The sequence below is a fragment of the Octodon degus genome, unplaced genomic scaffold, assembly GCF_000260255.1.
Source record: "Octodon degus isolate 3935 unplaced genomic scaffold, OctDeg1.0 scaffold00158, whole genome shotgun sequence".
Lineage (NCBI taxonomy): Eukaryota > Metazoa > Chordata > Mammalia > Rodentia > Octodontidae > Octodon > Octodon degus.
The window spans coordinates 3,760,276-3,767,258 of record NW_004524734.1 but is presented as its reverse complement, the minus strand read 5'-3'; the positions used below and the strand labels follow the sequence as shown (position 1 = coordinate 3,767,258).

Sequence of the window (6,983 nt, the reverse complement as noted above, 5' to 3'; positions counted from 1 at the left end):
AATAAATAAATAAATAAAATTTAAAAAAAAAAAAAAGGCTAAGCAACTCAGCAGGAGAATGCTGGCTCACCGGGGAGAGTATGAAGGATGCTGTCCCTTCGCATCTGAAGGCTATGTTCTATTACTTCATTGTCATTTCTTACATGCCATCTAATTTTGCTCGCACAGAAAAATGCCAGGACGCAATTGTTAATGGAGTCTGGGATCGCAGGTCTTTCCCTCGGCTACCAAGTTAATATAATGCCTAGAATCAGAGGGAAGAAATTGGATAGCTGTGTCATCGGGTTCCAGCCGGCTGTGAGTCACCCCATCCCTCCTAAGGAGTATGTCCTCCACATGCAGCTGACACTTGAGCCCTCCCTTAAGTGGGTTTCTTAATTGTCTTTTCCCTCCTGCTTGATGTGAAAATATTATTCTCCTCCTAACCCCGTCTGACTCACTGATCCAAGGGCCCAGACTGACTGCTCTGCAATCTGCGAGGTGGCAGGTGCTTTTGGAACTGAGTTTCTGCCTCATTTTCCCATGAGGAAACAGCTCCAGCGGTGGGTGGCCAGCAACAGGGCCCGGGCCACCTTCCCAACCTAGTGCACTCACCCCATTTGTCAACACAGTGTTGGATGTCGGCTTAGAGGTGACTTCCCTTCAGGCTGAGATTCTCTGATTGTCCCTCTTTGATTCAGAGAACACTCAGCCCAACGCCCCCCCCCCCACTACTGTCAGTTCATTCAATTGTCCACTGGAGCTGGCCTCCCTTCCTTCCTTCCTTTCTTTCTTTCTTTCTTTCTTTCTTTCTTTCTTTCTTTCTTTCTTTCTTTCTTTCTTTCTTTCTCTTTCTTTCTCTTTTTTCTGTACCGGGGATTAAACTCAGGACCCTGCGCTTGCTATGCAGGCACTTATTCCACTGAGCTACCTTCCCAGCCCTTGTTTTCTTTTTTCTTTTCTTTCTTTCTTTTTGACAGAAAAAATAAGATGGCTTTCTTTCTTTTTTTTTTTCTATGTGAATTTTATTTTTTAAATTAATTTTATTGGTACACTTTAGATTAATTTATTAGAACATATTCATCATAAAGAACTTGTACCTATACATGATATGTCTTGATTCTCTTTTTTTCCCATCCCCCTCCAGTCCCTTCAACCCTTCTATCCCTCCTTTTTTTTTTTTTTTTTTCAGAACCAGGGATCGAATTCAGGCCCTTACACTTGCCAGGAAAGCACTTATTCTACTGAGCTATCTCCCCAACCTCCCTCCTTCTTTACAAAAGCTTTGTTTCCATTTTTTCTTCTATTCTTTTTCTTCCTTTTCCCTCCCCATCTTATTCCTCTTTCCATTTGAACCTTTTCTTCCTCTTTCCCAGTATCTACCATCTGTTTTGGTCATTACTTGTACTTTCAGTTTCTTACCCAAGAGAAACAATGTGGTATTTAAACCTGTGTGTCCAATTTATTTCACTAAAACTATGGTCTTAAGGTCCATCTGTCTCAGTTACTCTTCTCTTGTTGCTGGGACAAGTAACCAACCCACAAAATGAAGGAAGGAAAGGTTTATTTAGCTCACAGCTTATGGAGGTTTCACTCTATACTCAGCTGGCCCCAAGGCAGAGTGGCAGATGGCACAGAAGGCCACCATTCATGGTGGCAAAGAGCAAAGGCAGGAGGAGCAGCTCCAGCAGCTAGCCAGCCTCTCTCCCCTCCTTACATTGCAATGCAAATCACCTGCCCCAGGGCAGATGCAGCACCCACACCCACAATAATCAATCACAAACTCCAGAAGGGCCCTATGTCTGCCTGAGGCTTTGGGGGGACACCTGGGCACAAACCATAACACCATCCACATACTTTATCCTTCCTTATGGCAGAGTAGTACTCCATTGGATACAAAAACCATGTTTTCTTTATCCATTCATCCAGTGATAGACATCTGGCTGTTTCAGAGATTTAGCTATTACAAGCTGTGCTGCTGTAAACATTGGTATGCTCGGATCACTGTGGTGTGATGCTTTTTACTCTATCAGGAAGATAAATGCAACCTTTAGTTTCCGTTTTTTCAGGAATCTGCATGCTGATTTATTTTCCTATTACTTGCATCAATGATTTATTTTCCTATTAGTTGCATCAATTACTTCCACCAACAGTGGAGAAATGTTCCTCTAGATAAACTGTTAAATTGCCCCGTAGGCAGTCCTCCTGCCTCGGCCTCCCAGAGTGCTGAGATGACAGGCATGTGTCGCTTCACAGGACAGAAGCTCACTACTGAGGGTTCAATAAGGATGAAAAGCAGGCGGCTCTAGACTGACTTTCTTAAATATGAGTTCAGATAATGAAAGTAATTTTATTTTAATTATTTTTTTGGGAAGTGGGGGGGTGGGCATGTGTGTTTATCCCCTGTGCAGGTGACCTACAACGAGAACCACACAAAGCCGTAGCTGGCGTTGAAAATCTCCGGTGTGCAGAGCACATACAGCTCACCGAGGCCTGGGGGCACCCAGCGCGTGGCGTGGGACGTGGACTCGCCCACCCTCCAGCCTGGCACATCCTTCATGATTACGGCCTCTTCCTCCAGGTTCTCGCGTATCATCAGCAGGACCCTGCGGCCCGGCTGGGCCTGGAAGGCGGCATCGTCGCGACGCGGGCCTCCATTTCCTCGATCTGCAGGCGCCTGCGCTTGCGATTCCACTTCATCATGCTCCAGTACCCGTAGTGCAAGGTTCCGAGGCCCACAGCGAACATGCTGTAGCCGGACGGTCCTCGGGGCCATAGCCCCTTGGCGGGGGCGTGTCCTGCTTCACCTTCGCTGATGCCATCCTTGCAGAGTAATTTTAAAATATATTCTATTAGTGCTTATTAAATGAGTTTCCACGTGGCCTTTTCATGCATACGTGTAACACATCTTGATCATATCCAGTGATCACCCTCCCTTATGCCCACCCCTCTACTCTCTTCCACTTTTCTTTCTTTTTTTTTTTTTTTTGGTGGAACCGGGGATTGAACTCAGGCCCTTGCGCTTGCCAGGGAAGCGCTTATTCCACTGAGCCATCTCCCCGGCCCCTTCTGCTTTTCTAACAATAGTTCCCCTTCTACTTTCTTGACATTTTTAAAGATTCTGTATATTATGAGAAACAGTGCAATATTTGTCCTTGCGAGTTTGGCTTGTTTTGTTTAACATGACTAGCCTTCCGTCCAATTCATGTTCCTGCAAATGACATTTTATTCTTCATTTCTGGCCAAATACCACTCCACTGGGTATATATGCCATATTTTCTGTATCCATTCATCTGTCATTGGACACTAAGCCTGGCTCCATATCTTAGCTATTTCAACTTGGGTCATAGTAAACGTGGGTGTGCAGTTAACGCTGCATGCTGAATGTAATTCTTCCAGGTATATGCCAAGGAGCGGCAGAAGCTGGCTGATCCGCTAACTCTAATTTTAGTTTTTGGAGGAACTTCCACACAGATTCAATGAAAGTAATCTGAAGAAGCTTCAGCTCTCCAGAAATTTGGACCCTCCAGAGTGCACCCCGTTTCTCAAGTGCCACAGTGATTTAGGATAAACTTAAGATCCGTCAGATCTGTGGCCATATGAACTCCAGTTCACAAAGAACCCAGCTGCTGATGCTTGCCAGCAGCAGCTGCCTTTGCAGGGTCCATGGCAGAGACCCTGAGTGTCATCTTACCATCAACCTGCAAAGGAGCAGTACACTCTGGCCTGGCTGGGAAAACCGACCCATACTTCAGAGCACTTTTAGAGAGCACAAGGGTCTGTCCAGCATCTGTAGCTTTTAAGAAACAGTGGTCCCTTGTCACAAGGCCACACAGTGTCCCAGCCATTTTAGAGTTGCTGGGAGTCACATCCTTCCAGACCTACACAGGCATGTGTCTCTCCTCAAAATACATTATCAGGACATTAAATGCAGCCTATATGATAATACCAGGTTTTCATGACATAAGCAGTGTGTGTATATCATAGAAAAATTAGAAAGCACAGAAAAGCATAATGAAGAAGAAGAAGAAAGGTTGCTTAGAGCCAACCCAGCAGAGAGAGGGACTGGCTTTTTAAAATCATCTTTTAAATGTATTTGGCACAGGGTCTCACTACGCAGCTCAGACTTGTAGTGATCCTCCTGTTTGAGCTTCCCCAGCACTGGGATTATAGCATGCACCACCTCACCCGGTCTTGGTGGCTCAGCATGCCTGGGCACAGGGGCTGGCACAGCTTGTAGTGCCGGGGATCGGACCCTGATCCCTGAGCTTGCCTAAGCAGGTGCTTAGTCTGTAGTTTCTGAACATGTCATAGCACCCAACTGTTGCACTTGGGAACCCCAGGAAGGACAAGGCTGGCCGCTAGCAGGGCTCCCTCTCACTTGGCCACGAGCACCTGAAAATGCAGAGGACACTTCTCAGTTCTCTCCTATTCTCGGGCTGAGCTGGGGATCGCACGGGGTCCACCTTGAGTGGTCTCCTCCAATTCATTTAACTTTAATAACCTCTTTAAAGATCCTATCTCCAAATATACTTGTACTCTTTGGTGCTGTTAGGACTTTGATACATATATGGGGGGGGGGACACAATTCAACATACATAACAGCCACATCCAGTCTGTCAACAAACCCTTCCCTACATATCTGGAGTTCACCATCACCCTGGCCCAAACCATGGCTTTACCAATCACTATCTACCCTGCTGCACTGGCCTCTTAGGGCAACCTCACCCTTACACACTGCTCTCCAACAGGAGATCTGGTCATGGTATCACCCACTCAGCCCTCTTGAGACAAGTGGCTTCTTGTCTCAATAGAGTGGGGCCCAGGTCTCTGCACCAACTTCTGGGCCCACACAATGGCTCCTGAGGTCCCTTCTCTGCTCTTCTCCTGCCCTACTCTCTCCAGCCACACTGGCCTCCTTGCTATCCCACCAGCACACCAAGGCCACATCTCCTCAGGGCCTTACCTCTTTCTGACCCTCTGCCTGGGGTGCTATAGCCTCTCGTCTCTTTCGTCGGAGGCAGCTCCATCCCACCTTATCTGAAGCCCTTTCCTCATGAGCCTACACACTGAGCGGCCCCCCAGCCCTTTCTCTCCGTTGTCCCTGCTTTCCTTTTCTCTCACACCAAGCCCAGCTGACACCTGTATGTGTATCACCTCACTAGATGCACTTGCTTGCTTCCTAGTCTCCCTGCTAGAAATTCAGCTGCAAGAGAGCAGAGGCTGGCTTTTGCTCTGTGCTGCCCAGACATAAAAAGGGTACCTAATAATTTCATGAACAAGTTCATGAACAGATTTCATGAACAAATAGGATCTTTTTCAAAATGAAAAAGAAATATAAGAAATGAAAAGGTGGAGGAAAGGCTAGTGCTAGACAAAGGTGGATGAATTTCCTATGGTTTATGGCTTAGCAGTTTTTAGCACCCACAGTTAGCACTTTATGGCCTCACACTATTACTCTACCACTGTGCCATATTTTAGCCTATGCCAAAGCAAAATTCCTTGGAACCTGCGCTCTATGTGTACCCCGTGCCTCAGTTATACCGCAAGGGCGCCAACCACCCAGGTTGACGACCCGGGCTTCCACTTTTGCAGAAAGAGGGCCTTGGTAGCCAGGGAGATGGCTCAGTGGAATAAGCACTTGCTTGGCAAGCACGAGGGCCTGTGTTCAATCCGGGGTTCTGCTTTAAAAAAAAAAAAAAAAAAAAAGGAAAAGGAAAGAAAGGGGGCCTGGAAACCTTGCTTCTATGTCTCTGCCAAAATAATGCAGCAGAAAGGACGGAGGGAATCCTTCACCTGGCTTCATGTCCTGGGATGATCACTTACTAACTGCGAGTCACGATAATTTCTGTCATTTTTTTCATTTGTCAGAGACTTGTCATCCAGAAGGGATATTGTGAGGATTCAAGAGAATCACTTGGCCTGTGGCATCTCTCAAAACTGCTCATGCCATGCCCGCTGCCAGGCCACACAAGTTCAACAAACCAGCGTTCGTGGAGACCCACTAGGCAGCTAAGAAAGAGCCAAGTTCCTATTTCTGGGTCAGGAGGACGCCGACACCTGAGCCAGCGGATCCGATACAGCCTGCCCTGGAGTGGGGGAAGGGAGCAGGCTCCGGTGTTTCCGCTTTGACGCAGGCCTGCTTGCTCCGGAAGTCCCTGAGGGATGTATTGAAAGTAGTTAGGCTTCCCCCCAACAGGTCTGCACTGCCGCAGAGGATCCCTGCTTGCTGGGAAGCCCCTGCCTTCCACGAGGCCGCGAGGGTTCTCGGAGTTTCTGATCCTCTCGCCCCAGCACGACCTCACCCCACCGGCTCTGCTTCCTCTTTTCCAGCGGACCGCGAGGTCACAGTTGCACAACAGCTCCGCGCTTGCCGTTGCCATCTCCTGATGACCTTGCAGGAGTTGAGCAAGTGACAGGCTGGGAGGAGGGAGGCTGTCTTCACGTGTTCTCATCGCTTGCTGCTTTGCAAATGCTAATTCTCAAGAAGAGAAATGAGGAAGCAAACCGTCCCCTCGCGGCGGATGTTTCGAGCTCCGCGGGCCCTGGGATCACTGGGGTCCCGGATCCTCGCTCGCCCCACCCCGTAGCCTGCTCTGGTGAGCTGCTAGCACAAAGCCGCGGCAGAGGAGCTCTCCCCCACCCTCAGCAGCGCTCCTCTTCCGGCCGCCTGCCCAGGCCTGCGGGGCGGGCTCGGGCCGCCTAGCAGTGGCAGCTCCGCGAGAGCGATGGACTGGCGCCTAGGCTAGGGAGAAACCCTGCCAGTAGGCCATGTGCAGAGGACCGAGACTTAATGCTTACAGCTGCAGGGAATGGGGGGTCCAAGTGACACAGGGGAATGAAACAGCCCACCTGGAAGGTACCTGGGAGGACGAGTATCTGTTCTCTAAACCTGAAGAATGAATTTTAGGAACAAATGGAGGTTAAGAGAAGAATATATTTATTTTATTTATTTTTAAAAAATATTTATTTATTGTGTGTGTGTGTGTGTGTGTGTGTGTGTG

At 48.2% G+C, this 6,983-nt stretch overlaps 1 pseudogene; it reads right to left on the bottom strand.

The window, feature by feature from the left end:
* Positions 1 to 2,395: 2,395 nt before the first annotated feature.
* Positions 2,396 to 2,801, bottom strand: LOC101591985 (annotated as a pseudogene).
* Positions 2,802 to 6,983: the final 4,182 nt, after the last annotated feature.